The sequence below is a fragment of the Helianthus annuus genome, chromosome 5 (assembly GCF_002127325.2).
Source record: "Helianthus annuus cultivar XRQ/B chromosome 5, HanXRQr2.0-SUNRISE, whole genome shotgun sequence".
Lineage (NCBI taxonomy): Eukaryota > Viridiplantae > Streptophyta > Magnoliopsida > Asterales > Asteraceae > Helianthus > Helianthus annuus.
Window position 1 is genome coordinate 114,664,778 of NC_035437.2, and position 23,455 is coordinate 114,688,232.

Genomic DNA, 23,455 nt, shown 5'->3' on the forward strand with positions numbered 1-23,455 from the left:
CGTTTCAATTTCTAAATCGGTTTATTCCCAACTATAGAAACATGAGTGGACGAGGACACGGACGTGGCAACAACAACATGACTCAGGCTGAGTTGACTGACCTAATCAATACCCGTGTGGCTGAGGCTTTAGCAGCCTATCAAGCTGGTCAGCAAGCGCAACCCCAACCTAATCAACCTGCGTGTACGTTCAAAATGTTTATGGACTGTAAGCCGCAGACCTTCACCGGGACTGAAGGGACTGTGGGACTTCTAAGATGGTTCGAGAAAGCAGAGTCTGTGTTTGCTATCTGTAATTGTCCTACTGGGGACAGGGTAAAATATGCTGCGGGTACCTTGGCAGATGGTGCCCTAACGTGGTGGAATGCCCAAGTCCAACTGTTGGGCATCGAGGCAGCGAATGCTACAACTTGGGATGACTTTAAGGAGCTGATTCGGGAAGAGTATTGTCCTCGGGACGAGGTCCAGAAGTTGGAAAACGAGTACTACGACTTGAAGATGGTTGGATCTGAAGTCGAAGCGTATGTGAAGCGATCGTATGAACTGGCCGACATGTGCCCGAACTTGTCCCGGCCTATGTCTCGGAGGATTGAGTTATTCATCAAAGGGTTGCCTCTGCGTGTGAAGAGTTTGGTCAATGCAGCCCATCTCAATGATTTAACCCAGATTGTTCGTCTGACTCATAAGATTGTGGACCAAGAGGTCGAGAGCAATTCGTTACCCCCGCGCATTTCAGCCACTGCTGCTGCGGCACCCACTGCTACTACATCTGCTAATGATAACAAACGGAAGTGGAGCGACTACGACAAAGCACCCAGTGCTGGTCAGACTCAGAAAAGGCCAGAAAACAACAACAATCGCAGCATCAGCCAGTCGTCTTCTGTCAATCAAGGCCAGGGAAGTGGCCACAGCCAGGGTCCGTATGCAGGGAAGAAGCCACGATGTCACAAGTGTGGCTATCATCGTTTCGGGACGTGTAGTCGGATGTGTAGCAGGTGTGGTAAGGCGGGCCATGAGGCCAGGGATTGTAGGGCCCCACAGCCTAAACACCAGCAGCAACAAAACCAGCAGAATCAGAGACAACAGGGACAACCACCCCAGCAGAACCAGGGTTTCAGGAAGGGGTGCTATCAGTGTGGTGACGAGGGTCACTTTAAGCGGGATTGCCCTCAGTTAAACCAGAACGCTAACGACAACAACCGCCAGAATAACAACAATGCTGGAAACAACAACAACAACGGCAACAATGGGGGAAATGGTGCTCGAGGCAGAGTGTTTCAGCTTGGAGCAGGGGATGACAGGAATGACGGCAACGTTGTAACTGGTACGTTTCCTGTTAACCATCGTATTGCTTCTGTATTATTTGATTCGGGTGCCGATTGGAGTTATGTGTCCCTAGAGTTTAGTCAACGATTAGGGATAACCCCAACACCTTTAGAAGTTAAACAAGTAGTAGAACTAGCAGATGGTAAAATGATAGAAGCCTCGAATGTCCTTTTTGGATGCAAACTAGATCTAGAGGGTCAAGTGTTTGATATTGATCTTCTTCCCGTTACGCTCGGTAGTTTCGACATAGTGGTAGGCATGGATTGGTTGTCTAAGCATCAAGCAGAAATTTTGTGCAAAGAGAAGATTGTACGTATCCCTCTCCCTGATGGGGAGACATTATTAGTTCAAGGACATCGTAGTGGGACGATGGTTGGTATTATCTCGGCCATGCATGCGCAGAAGTATCTACAAAAGGGGTATCCAGCAATGTTGGCATTAGTTACCAACACTCAGACTGAAGAAAGTAAGATCGAGGATCTGCCAGTGGTGCGAGAATTCGCTGATGTATTCCCAGAGGAGCTACCAGGGTTACCTCCTCATCGTCAAGTAGAATTCCAGATTGATCTTGCGCCGGGAGCGGCTCCGATTGCTCGAGCTCCATACCGGTTAGCACCTGGAGAGTTGCAAGAACTGTCTAACCAACTGCAAGAGTTGTTGGACAGGGGCTTTATTCGACCCAGTTCTTCGCCTTGGGGAGCCCCAATACTATTTGTAAAGAAGAAAGATGGGTCATTCCGTATGTGTATCGACTATCGAGAGCTTAACAAGGTGACCATTAAGAACCGCTATCCGTTACCACGCATCGACGACTTGTTTGACCAGCTGCAAGGGTCAAGTTTCTATTCCAAGATCGACTTAAGATCGGGGTATCACCAGGTAAGGGTTAGGGAAGAGGATGTTCCCAAGACGGCTTTTCGAACGCGCTACGGACACTTTGAGTTTTTGGTCATGCCGTTTGGATTGACCAATGCACCAGCGGTTTTCATGGATCTCATGAACCGCGTATGTAAGCCATATCTCGACGAGTTTGTTATAGTGTTTATTGACGACATCTTAGTCTATTCCAAGAACAAAGAAGATCACGAGCGTCACCTACGTCTCATCTTGGAACTTTTGAGAAGGGAACAACTGTATGCGAAATTTTCTAAGTGCGACTTTTGGATTCGAGAAGTACATTTCCTTGGGCACGTTGTTAACGAGAAAGGGATACATGTGGATCCTGCGAAGGTGGATGCAGTTAAGAATTGGGCGGCACCAAAGACTCCGTCTGAGGTGCGCCAATTTCTTGGTCTCGCTGGATACTATCGAAGGTTTATTAGAGATTTCTCAAAAATCGCGCAACCTCTCACCATGTTAACACAGAAGAACACGGTATACTCTTGGGGAACGAAGCAGGAAGAGGCCTTCCAGTTGTTAAAGCAGAAACTTTGCAGTGCACCGATCTTGTCCTTGCCAGAGGGTACCGAAGATTTTGTAGTCTACTGTGATGCATCAATTCAAGGTCTCGGCTGTGTGTTAATGCAACGCGAGAAGGTGATAGCCTATGCCTCGCAACAGTTGAAGGTTCACGAGAAAAACTACACGACACACGACTTGGAGTTAGGAGCAGTGGTATTTGCGTTGAAGATCTGGAGGCACTATCTGTACGGTACCAAATGCACCATCTACACCGACCATAGGAGTCTTCAGCACATCTTCGACCAGAAAGAATTGAATATGCGACAACGACGATGGGTGGAATTATTGAACGATTATGAATGTGCCATCAAGTATCATCCGGGCAAGGCGAACGTTGTAGCTGACGCCCTCAGCAGAAAGGATAATGCACCTAGGCGTGTGCGAGCATTGCAACTCACGATCCAGTCCAACCTTCCTTCCCAGATACGAGATGCTCAGTTAGAAGCGTTGAAACCGGAGAACGTTCGAGCTGAAGCTTTACGTGGCTCGAGGCAACGACTAGAACGAAAGGGAGACGGTGCTTACTACGTAACTGGATGCATTTGGGTCCCATTCTTTGGCAACCTACGAGAACTTGTAATGGATGAGGCACATAAGTCACGTTACTCTATACATCCTGGATCAGATAAGATGTATCACGACTTGAAAACTACCTACTGGTGGCCCAGCATGAAAGCTCATATAGCAACCTACGTCAGCAAATGTTTGACTTGTGCTAAAGTCAAAGCAGAACATCAAAAGCCCCCAGGTCTACTGCAGCAACCAGAGATACCCACCTGGAAGTGGGAACAGATCGCCATGGATTTCGTGACAGGACTACCAAGAACTCAGGTGACTGTTGATCGCCTCACGAAGTCAGCACATTTCCTAGCAATCAAGGAAACAGACAAATTCTCTCAGCTGGCGGCAGTGTACCTCAAGGAGGTGGTTTCTAGGCATGGGGTGCCAACTTCTATCATTTCAGACCGAGATCCGCGTTTCACTTCAGAGTTATGGCAGTCAATGCACAAATCGTTCGGTTCCCAACTCGACATGAGTACCGCTTATCACCCGCAGACGGATGGTCAAAGCGAGCGCACAATCCAGACACTTGAAGACATGTTGCGGGCGTGTGTGATTGATTTTGGGAAAGGGTGGGAGAAACACTTGCCGTTGATAGAATTCTCCTACAACAACAGTTATCATACAAGCATTAAGGCAGCTCCATTCGAAGCACTGTACGGACGGAAATGTCGTTCACCTCTCTGTTGGCAGGAGGTGGGTGATAGTCAGATCACCGGACCTGAGTTTGTTCTTGAGGCATCAGAAAGCATTGTGCAGATCCGAAACCGTATGGCCGCAGCTCGCGACCGCCAGAAAAGCTACGCTGACAAGCGTAGTAAACCGTTGGAATTCGAAGTTAATGATCGCGTAATGTTAAAGGTTTCACCCTGGAAGGGAGTGGTGCGTTTTGGGAAACGCGGCAAACTAAACCCTCGTTATGTAGGACCATTCAAAATTGTAGAACGGATTGGAAAGGTGGCCTACCGGTTGGAATTACCCGCTGAGTTGGGTAATGTCCATGATGTGTTCCACGTATCGCAGTTAAAGAAGTGTTTGGTTGATGAAACACTAGTAGTACCATTTCAAGAGCTGAAGATAGATGACAAATTGCAGTTTGTCGAAGAACCAATTGAAATTATGGATCGGGAAGTTAAAGTTCGTAAGCACAGCCGCATACCGATTGTGAGAGTTCGTTGGAACTCAAGACGTGGTCCAGAGTTCACGTGGGAACGCGAGGACCAGATGAAACACAAGTATCCACATTTGTTCCCCACAGATCAGGCAAAACCTAGCAAACTTAATGTTGATGCAACTAGTGAATTTCAGGACGAAATTCCCATTCAAGTTGGGGAGGATGTGACACCCCAGGAAAACCAGTGAACGATATAACTTACCTAGCTTTAACTTATCTAGCTGCTTTAACTTATCTAGCTTTCTCAGTGAGTGCGTACCAAATTTCGGGACGAAATTTCCTTTTAGTTGGGGATACTGTGACAACTTGTAATTTGAACCTACTTTGTGTAACGTAACGTGCTCACGTGAACTATGTTGATTGACTGTTATATTTATGTGATATGTGTTTTTATTGTATGTTACGAATTAAATGCTTGTATATATGTAGTAATCGCATAAGACTCATTGACCGTACAACCTAATCGATCGCACAAGCCCACTCGGATTACACTTCTTGCATCCGAACCTAGGGCAGCCCAAGTTGGGTTCGGCCCACTTCATTATATGCGTATACACACAACCTTAGGAGGTTTCTCATTTGGTTACACAAAAACACAAGTTACAAAACCCTAGTGCTCTCTCCCCTCCTCTCAACTCGACGGTGAACAACCCTTTGGATCGAAGATCTTGTTTTCCATTCGGCTCACCTTCTCTTTGATTTCAATCGGTTAGTGTATTACTATTGGGTTCATGATTTCTATTGTGATATGTGTGTCACATGATGTTATGATCCGGTATGATGGTTAAGAATGTATGATGAACAATAATGGTTATATGATAATATGTTATGAATCGGTTTCGATATAGAGGTTAACCCGTTATAAGTTCATGATCGGATGTTATTGTTGTTAGGATGCATGCTAGAAAATCATGATTATGAGCCGAGTATTAAATCGTGATTGTGTTTGTTCATGTTGATCGGATTAGGGTTCATAAGAATTGAATGACAAAACCTTGTTTTGATCAATTGGGTGATGACTAGAAACTGTTAATGATGTTAATTGGTTATCGTAATTCTGGAAACCATTTAATTGTTTGTAACCGAATTGCTCGATTTTTGGAATGATTGAACTAATCGCACAAACCAGACACGCAAATATATCACACAAGTTAGACACAATTAGATAAGCACAATGTACTGCGTCACATTGCATGATCGTACAAGATCTTGTGGATCGCACAAGACAGTGCCGATCGCACAAGATCTTGGGCCACACACGGATCACTTAACTATTTCGCCGTTGGGCCTTAAGCCCAACCCCGATCGCACAACTGGCCGGGTCGCACAACCCAATTCAGTCGCACAAGATCACTATTGAACCGAGCTTACTGTTGTATCGCACAAGCTGAATTGTTGTTCAACCGATTGGGCTTTCAAGCCCAAACCTGATCGCACAATCCGTCCGGAACACACAAGTCAACCCGATCGTACATGATGTTTGGATCGCACAAGATTGTTAATTGTTTATTGTTGTTGGGCCGTGTATGCTATTGGATCCCTTAGATTATTTAGACCGATTACCATTGGGCTTATCTTATTCGCACATAATTTGATTGTTAAAGTGTTGCCATGATCTACGTGCCTGTAACGTGTTAACTTGTGTGAAACATACGTGCATTACTTGAACCAAACCTGACTTGTATGGTAACCCTGTTAGGACGTGATTGACCATTCTTAATTCAAGTAACTTTGGTATAACCTGCCGAGCAATCCCAGGTGAGTTCAATGCATTTTCTCAAGCATGCGTCCCGGTGGTTTGGGACAACTGGTAAACATTTGGAAGGGAAACTTTGGGTAAACAACTTAATCGATTTTGGTTATTGAACATGGGATCTATCATCAGATTGCCTGGAGGGCAATGGGGGTAATTAGTTGATAGCGCTATTAGCTGGGAAACCTCACACCGGGCCGTAAGGACGGGCGTGAACTAATTATCTGGGTATGGCTATGGTTGTTAGAGGCACACTCCTCGGATACATATGGGCACACTCCCTAGGGTATCTAACGAAGGCAACATAGCAATCGGTCGTTAAGGGGTACCCACTCCCCGGATACACATGGGCACACTCCCTAGGGTATCTAACATGAGCACATCGTAACGCAACATTGAATCGCATTAACATACATCTGGTAACTCAACACGTTAACAAAACCTTGAACTCACCAGCGTAGTCTGACACACTTGTTTGCATGCTTGTAGGTCGTTAACCTTGGAACATGGACTTGCTATCTGGGAGTGCTGGAGTGGTCATGGATCGAAGCTATTGGATTACTTATAATTGATACATTGGTTTTGAATTTATTATGAAACAATTGTTAAACGACTTATCATATGCTTCCGCTATATAACTCTTTGTGAATTGATATTATGTTTGACATTTAATCTTGGCAACTAATGACATGTTTTATTTAAGTATTTATCATTCGTTCAATGTGATTGGTGGCTCAGACTCTGATGTGTAACACGCCTCGCGGGGTTTCCGCATGTGGTATTTTGGGGGTGTTATTCCCTATATTACTATGGTCATATAATTGGGCTTCGTTGGATCTTAAAGTTGACCAAATATGTCAAATTCGAAAGTCAAAGCAGAAGTCAAACTGCTTGACTTTTGACTAATAAATGAACATTAAACTAGATATGACGAGTTAGACATGCTAAGACATGTCTAATAAAGTTGTATAAACTCATTCGTCGTAAAATGCAATTTTATGCGTTTTTTACTTTTATTTCGTAAAAGTTTGACTCGTCATTTCGCCTATTAAACACGATGATCAGAGAGTGTAATTGTAAGAAATTAACACCTTTATTATTATGATCTCATAGCAAAGTTCATTCTGAACTTTGACTTGACTGAAACGGTCAGAACTGAAAGTCAAAGAAAAACTTAACTAGCCAAAGAAACGAAATAGACTATGAGAAACATTTACTTGTGTTTGGATGAGGAATTAGAACTATGGAAAGGAGGCCTCAAGTGTAGAAGCAAGCTCAAAGAGTGTGTAAGTGAAAAAGAAAAGAATGGTGTGAATGAAACTCAAGAAGCAAGCTCTAAATATGTTTTAGAGTGAAAGATGGAATGTGGTGTGATGAATAAAGTGAACGATGAAACTTTTTATACTAATCAAGAAGTTACGAGAGTGTGCCAAGTGTCCCTAGAGCTCTTAAGCGGGGATTAGTGGCACATGAGGTGTCATCACCAGATTAAGATTGGCAAGGATAATGTGACAACTCGAGTTTCTGACTTTCGTTTTCGCATTTAATGCACATTGACTTTGACTGTTTAGTTGCTTGATTTGTTTGACTTGTAAATGTACACGTTGTATTGTGACAAAACGTATTGTGTTTGCATGATTATGTGTTGGTTGATATAACATAAGACTTGTTTAGAAAACTTAAATTGTTTAACACATGAAAGAACCCGACGAAATAGAATTGTTTCGCCAAGAATATACACGACGAAACGGGAGTGTGTTCCGTCATCCCAATCTCGACGAAACAGGGTGTTTCGCCGAGCCCAGTTTCGCCGAAAGCCCAGTTCAGGCCCAACTCATTACGTGAAGTATTTATCCGGTATTTTGTTCATTCGCCACACTTTTATCAAAACAGAAAACCCTAGAACTCCCTTGTGTGTGACGGTAGCCCTGTGTTTCCCCAAGCTCTCTCTAGCGATCTAAACCATCATCTTCGATATCTCGCTTGTTAAATCGGTTTCTTGATCCTTTGATTTCTTTATACATGTTGTGTATGCTTGATTTCTGATTGGATGTGAATACATGTGTAGGATAATCTTGACTAGTTATGCATGATTATTCGGTTACGTATCTTTGTGCGAAACATGATGTTGATTTAGGGATACTGATAAACTAATCAGATTTATGTGATTATGTGATTAGTGAAACTATAATTAATGATGCTTATGTCGGTTTGATGTTGTTAAATCTTGTTGATTCATTATGGATCGTATACGCATTACTGTCATGAACATACCTACGTTTAGATAACTTGCGATTCATGTGTTAATTAGATGATGATTGTATGCTGAACGTTTTCTGTATGATTGCTGCTTAATGTTGATGACGTCAATTAGGGTTATGTGTTAATGTTTTGTAACTGACATATATGACGTAACTGACATCACCACGAAACAGACTTGACGAAATAGAACTCTCGGCGAAACAGAATGTGTTTCGCCAAAGGTATGAACGACGAAACAGGTTGTGTTTCGCCAAGGATGTGATCGACGAAAGGAAAGTGTTTCGTCGACGAGGGTTCACGGCGAAACAGGATGGGGCGTTTCGCCGATGGGGCAATCTGCACAGTAACTCGATTTAACTCTGTTAGAAGTTAACTGGATTGATTAACTGCTGTTAAGTGATATGCATGACTTGTATTATATTGGATACATGTTTAGTACTTCTGTGATTATACCTAAACGTGAACAACTTGGATATAAACTGATCATGTACACGTGCCTACTCTAGGACTTGATTGATAAACTGTGAGCACATACTTAGCATACCGAGCAAACCAAGGTGAGTTGACACAGCCAAGGCATGGGGTTCCCAGGGTGGGAATGGGTTTGGATGATTTACTTGTACTTACCTAGCTAATAGAACTTAATGCTATGGTCCTCGGGTGAGGAAGGTTATTGATAAGATACTACTAGACTAGTGATACTAATAGAACTGACCTTTGCATACACGCCTGGGTTGGCTGCGATAATATGATTAATCTTCGCATACATGCCTGGGATGGCTGCGAACCATACACTAAACTTTGCACATATGTCGGGTGGCTGCGATACAAATATACCTAGTCTAGAATAATTGGGAAACTTTCCTTAATCTTCGCATACATGTCTGGGAGACCGTGATGCAAACTAATACGATATATGGGTTAACGAACGAACATAAGGCTTATTCTACCATTTCAATTACTAAACTATTAACTGTGAACTCGCTCAACTAGTTGTTGACTCTCTGCTGCATGCCTTGCAGGACCTTAGGTACATATGGAGCTTGCACAGGGAGGAGCAGGTCGTTGTGGAGCATGGATCGTGGATACTATGTTAAACTTTATAACACTTGAACTTATTATATACATTGGGTTTTCATATTATGCTTCCGCTACTTAAACTACGTTTGGTTTGAACATCAATTGTATTTGAGTTGGATTTTTATGAACTACTTTAATTATTATATGCTATGTTCAATATGATTGGTGGCTTGATCCTGGTCATGTCACGCCTCCAAGCGGTGGTACTCCGCGGGTGGATTCTGGGGGTGTGACAGATTGGTATCAGAGCCATTGGTTATAGAGAACTTGGTTTTAATATGGGGAAAACGTTTTTTATTAAAACCAGACTATAACCAGAACAGTGCTCTCAACGATCCACAATGACGCTTCGCTCCACGTGCAAGACTCAACATCCTAGGTAATAAGGTTTATGTTTATTACCTGCTTGCTAAAACTACATAGAACTTTGCTCGTAGTATGCTTAGATTACATTGCTTACTATTCGTTATTACTTGAGAATACCTATGTGCTTACACTCTTCTGTCATCGCATTACTCACGAACCTTTTCTCACTATGTTACCTTTACTATGAAGATCATGTCTGGACGTGTGAACATGACTCAAGCCCAGTTGACGGCTCTCATTGCTGAACAAGTAGCTGCGGCACTTGCAGCTGCACAAGCAGGTCAACACGCCCCACAACCTGTCTGCACATTCAAGAACTTCATGGACTGTGGTCCAGGCACATTCAGTGGCACAGAAGGAGCAGTGGGACTCCTCCATTGGTTCGAAAAGCTCGAGTCGGTGTTCGAGATGTGTGAATGCCCTGAGGCTCGTAGGGTCAAGTAAGCCACTGGCACGTTAGAAGGAATTGCGCTAACTTGGTGGAACGCGCAAGTTCAACTCCTAGGGTTGGCAGCTTCTAACGCCACCCCTTGGAACGAATTCAAAGAACTGATCAAAAGAGAATACTGCTCATGAGACGACATCCACAAGTTAGAAGTGGAGTTTTTCAATCTTAAGATGACGGGGTCGGAGATCGAGGCCTACAGCAAGCGGTCGAATGAGCTGGCCATTCTGTGCCCAACTATGGTGGACCCACCTATCAGGCGTATCGAGTTATATCTAAAGGGGCTAGCAACGGAAATTCAAAGCCATGTGACATCGGCTAATCATAACAACATCCAGGATGTTCAACGCCTAGCTCATCGTCTCACTGATCAGGTAGTGGAGCAGGACAAACTACCGAAATGTATCAGCGCTACTACTGCTACCACTCCAGCTGCTACTTCTGCTACACCCAGCGACAACAAAAGAAAGTGGGATGGAGATTCCAGTAAAGGTTCAGTCTCAGCTCAGTCTCAAGCACAGCAGCGCAAGTTAAACGACTACCAGAGTCTGGGTCAACAATCTTCTGGTGGTCAGGGGCAGGGTGGATACCAGGGAATTCACCCATTGTTTAATAAGTGCAACAGACACCACAGTGGACGGTGTCGTAAGGAACGATGTCAGAGATGTCTCAAGTTAGGGCACGAAGCTAAAGACTGCAGGAGCTCGCGACCTGAACCAGCAACCGCAACTACCAGCTCCACAAAACCCGCAACAGCAGCAACAGCGGGGCAACAGGGGATGTTTCCAGTGTGGGGCTGAAGGTCATTTCAAACGTGATTGCCCTCAATTGAACCAGAACCAGAATCGCAACAACAACAATCACCAGGGTAAAGGGAATAACAACAATGGGGGAAACAACAACAACAACGGCAATGAAGCTCGGGGTCGTGCTTACGTGCTGGGTCAATGCGACGCAAGGAATGATCCCAATGTGGTTATGGGTAAGTTTCTTCTCGACGATATTTATGTTACTGTTTTGTTTGATTCGGGTGCGGATACAAGTTATATATCTTTGAAAGTGAGTAAATTGTTATAACGTACACCAACACCCCTAAACACCAAACATGTCGTAGAGTTAGCAAATGGTAAGAGTGTAGAAGTCGCAGATGTAGTCAAGGGTTGTAACATCGTCTTAGCTGGTCAGACCTTCTCGATCGACCTCATTCCCATAGTTTTGGGTAGTTTCGACATCGTTATTGGGATGGATTGGCTGTCCCGGCAGCAGGCAGAAATCTTATGTAAAGAAAAGATCATTCGTATTACCCGTTCTGGTCAAGAACCTCTCGAAGTTCAAGGCGACAAGAGTGGTGTTGTGGTTGGCATCATCTCCTTCTTGAAGGCTTAGAAATGTTTGCGAAAGGGTCAAATCGCTATTTTGGCGCTCGTTACTGATGCATCAGCAAAGGAAAAGAAATTGGAAGATATTCCAGTGGTATGTGACTACCCTCAGGTGTTCCCTGAAGATTTACCTGGTCTACCTCCTCATCGCCAGGTCGAGTTTCAAATCGAGCTAGCACCAGGAGCAACACCAATAGCTCGTGCACCGTATCGTTTAACTCCAACTGAACTGGAAGAACTGTCAAAGCAGCTACAAGAGCTCTTGGAAAAGGGCTTTATTCGTCTAAGCTCTTCGCCTTGGGGAGCTCCAGTGTTATTCGTGAAAAAGAAGGACGGTACCTTCAGGATGTGCATAGACTACCGGGAACTCAACAAGGTGACGGTGAAGAATCGTTACCCTCTTCCGCGTATAGACGACTTATTCGACCAGTTGCAAGGGTCGAGTTACTACTCCAAGATAGACTTGACGTCAGGTTACCATCAGCTGAGAGTCCGGGATGAGGACACCTCCAAAACAGCATTCAGAACTCGCTACGGCCACTATGAGTTTCTTGTTATGCCATTCGGGTTAACGAACGCGCCAGCCGTATTTATGGATCTAATGAACAGGGTATGCAAGCCCTACTTAGACAAATTTGTGCTAGTTTTTATCGACGAAATTCTGATCTACTCCAAGAGTCAGGAGGAACACGAGCAGCATCTACGGCTTATCTTGGAACTTCTACGAAAGGAACAACTGTACGCCAAGTTTTCAAAATGCGACTTCTGGCTTCGTGAAGTCCACTTTATAGGCCACGTGGTAAACAAGGATGGGATTCATGTTGATCCATCCAAGGTAGATTCGATCAAAAATTGGCCTGCGCCTCGCACTCCAATGGAAATACGCCAATTCTTGGGTTTGGAGGGTTACTAAAGACGGTTTATCAAAGACTTCTCGAAGATCGCACAGCCGCTTACACTACTGACACAGAAGGGTGTCACCTACCATTGGGGAGATTCCTAGGAAACCGCTTTTCAGTACCTAAAGGATAGGCTTTGCAGCGCACCTATTCTCTCATTGCCAGAGGGCACGGAGGATTTTGTGGTTTATTGTGACGCGTCGATACAGGGTCTTGGTTGTGTATTGATGCAACGGGATAAAGTTATTGCCTACGCTTCTCGTCAACTCAAGGTTCATGAACGGAACTACATGACGCACGATTTAGAGCTGGGAGCTGTTGTTTTCGCTGTTAAGATATGGTGACACTACCTGTACGGTACCAAGTGCACTATTTACACCGATCACAGGAGTCTCGAGCATATCCTTAAGCAAAAGGATTTGAACATGCGTCAACGAAGATGGGTCGAACTTTTGAACGATTACGAATGCGCTATCAAGTACCATCCAGGCAAAGCCAATGTTGTGGCTGACGCCCTCAGTCGAAAAGACACTATACCTAAGCGCGTACGAGCATTGCAGCTCACCATTCAGTCTAGTCTTCCAGCACGGATACGAGATGCTCAGATAGGAGCATTGAAACCGGAAAACGTTAGGGCTGAAGCCCTACGCGGCTCAAGGCAACGGTTGGAACAGAAGGAAGACGGCGCCTACTATGTAACAGGGCGTATTTGGGTTCCACTTTATGGAAACTTACGTGAGCTGGTAATGGATGAAGCCCACAAGTCTCGCTACTCGGTACATCCAGGGTCGGATAAAATGTACCATGACATCAGAACAACTTATTGGTGGCCTAGCATGAAGGCCCACATCGCTACCTATGTCAGCAAGTGCTTGACTTGTGCAAGAGTCAAGGCAGAGTATCAGAAACCAGCAGGCCTACTCCAGCAACCAAAGATACCACAGTGGAAATGTGAGGAGATTTCCATGGATTTTGTTACAAGCCTACCTAGATCCCAGCGTGGAAACGATACTATTTGGGTGATCGTGGATCGACTCACCAAGTCTGCTCATTTCCTGGCAATCAAAGAAACAGACAAGTTTTCCACACTAGCAGACATATACTTGAAGGAAGTAGTCTCAAGGCACGGGGTGCCCACCTCTATCATTTCGGACCGCGATGCACGATTCACATTAGAACTATGGCAAGCAATGCACAAGGCTTTTGGCTCGCGGCTAGACATGAGCACAACATATCACCCTCAGACGGATGGGCAGTCTGAGCGCATGATTCAAACTTTAGAAGACATGCTTCGGGCATGTGTTATTGATTTCGGCAACAGCTGGGAAAAGCATTTCCCTTTGGTGGAGTTCTCATACAATAACAGTTATCACACCAGCATTCAAGCCGCTCCATTCGAGGCATTGTATGCGCGTAAATGCCGGTCACCTCTCTGTTGGGCAGAGGTGGGGGATAGCAAGATCACGGGTCCAGAACTTATAGTAGACACCACGGAAAAGATTGCACAAATACGACAACGTATGGCGGCAGCTCGCGACCGTCAGAAAAGCTACGCGGATAAGCGTAGGAAGCCATTGGAATTTCAGGTCGGGGACCGGGTTTTACTCAAAGTCTCACCCTGGAAGGGTGTGGTTCGTTTTGGCAAACGAGGCAAACTCAATCCGCGGTATGTCAGACCGTTCGAAATTGCAGAAAGAATAGGCATAGTGGCCTACAGACTGCACTTACCAGCTGAACTCGGTGCAGTTCACAATGTTTTTCACGTGTCGAATCTGAAGAAGTGCCTGTCAGATGAGACCCTCATAGTTCCCTTGAAGGAGCTCACTATCGACGAGCGGTTGCAGTTCATCGAGGAACCTGTTGAAATCACGGACCAGGATGTTAAGGTCCTCAAGAACACGAGAATCCCTCTTGTTCGAGTTCGTTGGAACTCCCGTCGCAGCCCAGAGTTCACCTGGGAGCATGAAGATCAAATGAAACTCAAGTATCCCTAGTTATTCGGAACCAATGCAACCACTACTGAGGCTGAAGCTACTACTGCAGAATTTCGGGACGAAATTCCAAATCAACAGGGGGATGATGTGACACCCCAGGAAAACCAGTAAACGATACAACTTACCTAGCTTCCTCAGTAACCGCATGCTAAATTTCGGGACGAAATTTCTTTCAAGTTGGGGATAATGTGACAACTCGAGTTTCCGACTTTCATTTTCGCATTTAATGCACGTTGATTTTGACTGTTTAGTTGCTTGATTTGTTTGACTTGTAAATGTACACGTTGTATTGTGACAAAGCGTATTGTGTTTGCATGATTATGTGTTGGTTGATATAACATAAGACTTGTTTAGAAAACTTAAATTGTTTAACACATGAAAGAACTCGACGAAACAGAATTGTTTCGCCAAGAATATACACGACGAAACGGGAGTGTGTTCCGTCATCCCAATCTCGACGAAACAGGGTGTTTCGCCGAGCCCAGTTTCGCCGAAAGCCCAGTTCAGGCCCAACTCGTTACGTGAAGTATTTATCCGGTATTTTGTTCATTCGCCACACTTTTATCAAAACAGAAAACCCTAGAACTGCCTTGTGTGTGACGGCAGCCCAGTGTTTCCCCAAGCTCTCTCTAGCGATCTAAACCATCATCTTCGATATCTCGGTTAGTTGCATGCTTGTTAAATCGGTTTCTTGATTCTTTGATTTCTTTATACATGTTGTGTATGCTTGATTTCTGATCGGATGTGAATACATGTGTAGGATAATCTTGATTCGTTATGCATGATTAATCGGTTACATATCTTTGTGCGAAACATGATGTTGATTTAGGAATACTGATAAACTGATCAGATTTATGTGATTATGTGATTAGTGAAACTAGAATTAATGATGCTTATGTCGGTTTGATGTTGTTAAATCTTGTTGATTCATTATGGATCGTATACGCGTTACTGTGATGAACATACCTACGTTTAGATAACTTGCGATTCATATGTTAATTAGATGATGATTGTATGCTGAACGTTTTCTGTATGATTGCTGCTTAATGTTGATGATGGCAATTAGGGTTATGTGTTAATGTTTTGTAACTGACATATATGACGTAACTGACACACCACGAAACAGACTTGACGAAATAGAACTCTCGGTGAAACAGAATGTGTTTCGCCAAAGGCAATCGACGAAACAGAACTTTGTTTCGCCAAAGGTATGAACGACGAAACAGGTTGTGTTTCGCCAAGGATGTGATCGACGAAAGGAAAGTGTTTCGTCGACGAGGGTTCATGGCGAAACAGGATGGGGCGTTTCGCCGATGGGGCAATCTGCACAGTAACTCGATTTAACTCTGTTAGAAGTTAACTGGATTGATTAACTGTTGTTAAGTGATATGCATGACTTGTATGATATTGGATACATGTTTAGTACTTCTGTGATTATACCTATACGTGAACAACTTGGATATAAACTGATCATGTACACGTGCATACTCTAGGACTTGATTGATAAACTATGAGCACATACTTAGCATACCGAGCAAACCAAGGTGAGTTCACACAGCCAAGGCATGGGGTTCCCAGGGTGGGAATGGGTTTGGATGATTTACTTGTACTTACCTAGCTAATAGAACTTAATGTTATGGTCCTCGGGTGAGGAAGGTTATTGATAAGATACTACTAGACTAGTGATACTAATAGAACTGATCTTCGCACACACGCCTGGGTTGGCTGCGATAATATGACTAATCTTCGCATACATGCCTGGGATGGCTACGAACCATACACTAAACTTCGCACACATGCCGAGTGGCTGCGATACAAATATACCTAGTCTAGAATAATTGGGAAACTTTCCCTAATCTTCGCATACATGTCTGGGAGACCGCGATGCAAACTAATACGATTCATGGGTTAACGAACGAACATAAGGCTTATTCTACCATTTCAATTACTGAACTAGTAACTGTGAACTCGCTCAACTAGTTGTTGACTCTCTGCTGCATGCCTTGCAGGACCTTAGGTACATATGGAGCTTGCACAGGGAGGATACTATGTTAAACTTTATAACACTTGAACTTATTACATACATTGGGTTTTCATATTATGCTTCCGCTACTTAAACTACGTTTGGTTTGAACATCAATTGTATTTGAGTTGGATTTTTATGAACTACTTTAATTATTATATGCTATGTCAATATGATTGGTGGCTTGATCCTGGTCATGTCACGCCTCCAAGCGGTGGTACTCCGCGGGTGGATTCTGGGGGTGTGACATGTTATGTGTCAAAAAAATGTAGCAAAATGATACTGCCAGCGATTTATCAGCTACCAGGGACCACTTGCGGACTGCAAGGGTGTACCTCTTGCAATCTGCAAGGACCGTCTCGCGTGAAGAATTTTGAATACCCCTTGTGAACCACAAGGAGTTATGGTTACGATCCGCAAGGACCTCCAGAAAACCAGAATTTTTGTTTTTGGTAGATTTAGCCCCTCAACTTTATATCTTTGCTCTTATTTATCATTATAACCCCTCTTCTTCAACATAACTGAATTATATGGATAGTTTCTAGTCACGTGTCACTATAGGACACAGGGTATTATAGATAACTCATTAACAAGAACAATAACCTGAAAATCTTCGACCCCCTTAAAATGTGACGCTAATTCTAAGAGAAGGCGCCTAAAACCAACCGACCAAAAAATTTAGCATATTTATCCATCTCCAACAATACAGTCTTGGGAACCAAGATCTGAAAGGTACCTCACCTACCCAAATAACCTTCCAAAAGGAAACAAAATTATCAATCGATATTTTTTCCTTCAAGATCTGCTACTAAGATCGATCATGTGGTTTGGTGATAAAAAAATTTCTAGAACATGCTTGTACAAAATAAAATTCTAAAAATGAATTTGGTAATGAATTTCTTAAATTTTCAAAATGACCAGAGTTAGTATGCGTATATGCTAAATAAACCCCAAAAAAAATCAAAACATACATGTCTATACAATTAATTAAAACAAAATTCTCAAATTAGTACTTTTGAAAACAAACAATGATTTTTAAAAATGTAAAGAAAGATGAGGCAAATCAAATTAGAAAAAAGTAAAATAAATAAAAGCTCTTACATTTGCACCAAAAAGAGATGCCATCTTTGGCGCCAGGATGTGGATGAATGAGAGAAGAAAGGGTGCGGCGATGATTAAGTGATTATAATGAAAATGGTATTGTGTTCGTTTAAATAGGAAGTGTGGGGTTACCCTAATGCAAATTTACTATAATCACCCTAAGAATTTCAGGAGCTTTCAAAATGGAACCCAAGTATTATAGAAAATATCATTTTGATCTATCATAATGCAAATAAAGTTATTCTTTTACTAGTAAATTAGAGTTTTCGACCTTTAGGTATATTGTTAATTTCACTTTTAATCCTAAATATAACGAACCGACAAAGTTGATCCTTTATGTTCATATGTTGTGATAGTTTATGTCTTGTTGTTTAACAATCGTTAATTTTGCATGTAAAGTTCGGTCACGTGTCTTGCACATTAATAGGGCAAATTGGAATTATTTTTACCCTTTTAATGAAAAACGTAAATTACTTTTTTGGAGAATGTGGTTAAGTTACTTTAACTCTACCAACTCATAAAGGAATTTTATGACACTTCAATCATCAATGCCATTTTGCTATCCTTTTTAGCCCCTAAAATCCAGGTACCTGTCCCTTACATGAGGGGCACTTTAGTCAAATCTTGTTTAATACAAGAGGTAAATTAAAATATGAAGGACACTAGCTTTAAAACCCGTGTATTACAAAGGATTAAAAAAATCTTGATTAACTATCATCTTAACTTGTAAGTGTTATAAACCTGTGTATTACACGTGTTGAATATATAAAAAAGTAAATGATAAATTTCTATATAATCCTTATCATACGATTAAAGAATGTAATAATATTATAATCTTATACAGGGTGGGGTTAGTGTAAAAGGGGTGGTTTTTTGAGAAATATAAGAAGTGTTTTAAGCACTTAGATCTTGTAGTTAATGGTTGAGATCAAGAAGGGCTTAAAATGTAAATTATGTTTTATTTTTTTGACTAATTTTTATAGATTAGGTGTAATTATGTCTTTTTATATTGTATTTTTAAATAAAGAAACTGCCATCAACTTTAATGCACATGCAAGTTCCTCCCATCTTTTTTGAACGTCCATAACTTTTTATACGTAACGTTTTTTTAAAGTAAATTACACCATAATAACGAGCTTTTTTATCTTTAATATGAGTACCATATTGTTATATTTATATAGATAAAAAAATACGTATAGAATAATATGAAGCTTACTTGAATGCAGGTTTAAAACACCATACAAAGAACATATACTAGAATACAGGTGTAAAACACCAAGAATGTAGGTGAAATGCAAGTTTAAAACACCATAAGAAGAACATACGAAGAACACATACTTGAATACAGCTTTAAACACCATACGAAGAACACATACAAGACTGTAGGTTTAAAACATAATGAATGCATGTTTAAAACACCAAGAAGAACATATACTGGACTGCAGGTTTAAAACACCATAAATGCATGTTTAAAACACAATACAAAGAACATAAAAAGAACACATACTGGACTACAGGTCTAAAACACCACACAATAGATTTTCGCACATAATAGAAAAGAAACCGTATTACAATGATGATGATAACTTCTTGCGATCTTGAAGATTTATACGAGATGACAAATAAATCACAGATTCTTAACGGATCTTAAAAAAATTGGAATCCTAAATAACTCCCAGGCGGTTATGGGAATATTTATCATTTAATTTAATTATTGAGTAAATTATTTTTATATCCTTTTCAATTAATATAACTTAAGGACACATGTCAGCACCACAATACTTCTCACACTTCTCACACTCAAGCCCCTTTTCACAGGATCCTCAATCATCTAATACATTCATAATTCATGAATTTTATCATGTAAAAAATTAATTAAAAATAAAAAATAAATCAATATAAATATTTTGAACATTGTTACTAATTTATTCTTTACATAATTAATAAATAAATATTCTATTTCTTTTAAGAAATTCAATTGTTTTCCTTTTTTGTCGGGAGAATTGCTCAAAGGAAATATGTTAGGAAACGGGCTGTAATTGTTGGTAATTATTTGCAATTAATTGATCTTATAAAATTACGTAATAAATATATTCTTTTATAAATTTTATTTTATTTTTCTAAAGATAAATACATATTAAACCTAAGGGTAGGATTCCAGCGTGAACCTAATCCCATGCGTGAACTGCGTGAACTGATCTGGACCATTGATTTCCTTTTTAGTTGTTAAGGGTATGATTGTAATTATATAAAAAATTATATTTAAATCATTATTTTAATAATTGAATGAAGTTACATCTTTCCTATTTTAAATTCATTATCCACATTATCTTTTATTTCATTTTTATTTTTTAGATTTCGCCACCAGAATTCGGATTATGATTTTTAAGATTCACGTAACCTTCATATTTCAACGGTATACACATGTGTACTTTGATATGAATTGAACAGTACATATGTGTACTCAGCATGGTATATATGTATAATTAGCTACATAATACATACATATAAACAAACAAAACTTGTAAACCTATTTTATATTAAGCAAATAACAATTTCCATAATGTTTGTCAAACCAAAAAAAACATACATTTAAAAGTTCCAGTTTCGTGAAAACAATAAACGCAACATAATCGGAAAAATGAAAAAGACATAGTCTTTTACAACTATTCGCCACGTTGTATGCTGAATCATCCTTATCGACCAAGCAAACAAACATACGTGAATCATCCTTATCGACCTCATACGTGAATCATCCTTGTCGACCTTCCATCTCCACTTTCCTCGTTTACGACGTCTCCTATAATAACACAAAAAACTCAGCAATTAGTACTTTGCATAATTCACAAGTGTACATCAACAACTTTACACATTCAATACACAAAAAAAAAATGAGATATCACAAAAACAGACGCTATACACATGTGTACATCGCATTAAAAACATAGCAAAACCAGAATACACATGTGTACAGCGCCTTTAATGTGAATTCTGTTTAAACCAAAAAATAAAGAAACCTAACCAAATCTGAATTTTGTTACCTCGGTTTGTAATCGTAACAAATTCGATTCTGAATTTGGTTTTACCCGAATATTAAACACCCTACCCCTAATTGGTTACAAAAGATCACGGCGAAATTCGTCCAATTTTACTCGTAATGCAAAAATCCACATCAATCACTTTATAAAAAAAATAATATAATTTCTGTAATCAAACCATATATGTGGCACATTAATTAGTGATAAATACATATGGATCAAAAATGTTCTAGGCATGTTGCCACCTCTGCATAGAATCAAACCACACATTACCTGAATCCGTGCTTGTATTGAATTCCTCAAATTGACATTGCTTTTAGCATCAAAGAACAACCGTGAAATCAACAAATTACAGCATAAAGTTCCTTCATCACTAACCTGATTCTATCACAAAGATCATCAAAAACAGTGAAACCCAATATACAATCATGACAAACCATTGAACATACCTGTGGTAGGCCGCGACTGTTGATCTCCAGAAGAACCAACGGCGGCGCTAGGGTTCCGGTAAAACATGAAGATGGTGGTGGCCGACGGTGATGAAGATGGAAGTGGCCGGCGGCGCTGATATGTCGGCGGCGCTAGGGTTCCGGTAAAACATGTGTGTGCGGCGTATGTGTGTGTTTGTTGAATATATCCACGTCCCACATTGTGCCGTCGCCGGACCACCATCCAGTGTAAGCTCTCGCCAGACCACCATCCACGGTGGTCGGCCGCTGTGCCGTCACCGGCTCTGCTGCCGTCGTCTGGGGGATATGTGTGTGTGCGGTGTATGTGTGTGTTTGTTAGAATATATTGAAACTGATATAGGGATTTTAGGGGATTACAATTTAATTAGTTTCCATATCTTTAATATGAAAGTTCCCTATTTTACCCTTTTGATTAAAATTTAAATTAAATTAATTAAACCTTTAATTAAAATTCTGCCATTGATCTAAGATCTATCATCTACAAAATCAAGGGCCCAGATAAGTTCACGCAGTTCACGCTGCAGAAAATGTTCACGTTTGAACCTAATCCTTAAACCTAAAATCAGATTTGTTATTCCACTAAATGAGTTTCAAATAATTTGGAATGATTTTGATATTTATCGAAAGATTAGCCTGATAATTATTATTTTTATAATTATTTTCAATTTAATTGATTTAGAAAATAAAAATATTGGTGTTGGGTATTTTTCTAAATATTTAATTGGGTATTTTAAGTCCCCAAATAGGAGAACGCAATTTGTAGAGTTGTTGGTTGTTATTTATTTTATAAATATTTAGGGTTTGTTATATTAATTTTTACAATAAAGATCTTGTCGAATTTCACAAATTGTGTGATTGTATGTTTAGTGGATCAAATCTTCGCAAACAATGAGTAAATTATAATCCCCTTTTTACATTAATATTTTGGGGTGTATCATTCTATAACAAATTTTCTTACTCATTTTTAATCATTATCAAGCATGCAATATCAGTGTGTAGTTCATGTATTATTTGGTTTTGTGTTCATTCGGTTATTGTGTTTTGGTTATTGAATCCAGTCAAGCAAGCATATTGTGATCCACGGTTGACCTCTCCTCATGAGTATGGGATGTGGTATCGCCTCACACTTTCTTTCATGGACCGGCCTTTTTTCATTACTATGGGAAGTTGGTATCGCCACCTCATTTAGTCACGCCCTTGCGGGTGTGGGATACAAGCATTTGGTTTTGGTTTATTTTATCCATGATTCATTGTCTTCTTATTCATTATATATGTGTACACATGAACTTGCATGTTCATTTTATTAATGCAAACTAAGTTAATCCCAAAACCTTTTTACACATGATACATGTAGTGAGAACCGAAGACAGCACTGGATCAAGATCACATAGGAGCGTTTTTCTTAGTAATTAATAAAGAAAAAGCTTATGTATTTTATATGGATATTTGATCTTATATGAGATATGTGACATTTTAATTATGACTTGTTTAATTATGGAATTTTAATAGGAAACAATATCAAGTGTGTGTTCACTTGACTTTACAACAATAATTAGAGTGCTCTAAGTCGTTAGCCTAACATAAGATAAGTACACTTAAATAATCAAAATACTTACCAAATTATTATAACAAACACAAAATGCGAATCATTTTCTATTTCATTATGTAAAAGAAAATGTACGTACCAAAAATTTATAGGTAATAATATATAAAGATCATCATTATCATCTGAAAACCACCTGGACATGTGTTGGGCCAGGTGGTGGAGGTCCTTTTAACTCAAGATACAACTCACACAGAGCCATTCCAACTACTTATATCTAAATGCGGTTGCATTTAAAACCTGTATGGTATTGGTCTATATTGTTTTTGGATGGTTGCTCCACCTAATATAAAACAAAATGTACATGTCGAAAGGCTATAGGTGATAATATATATAGATCATCACTATCATATAAAACCTTAACATTAGCTAGGCAAGGTGGTAGAGGTCCTGTTAACTCAAGATATAGCTAACACGGACCCGTTCCAACTACTTATATCTAGAGGTGGTTGCTTGTTAAACCCGTAAGGTATTGGTCTATCATTGTTTTTGGATGGTACCTGATATAACAATAACAACAT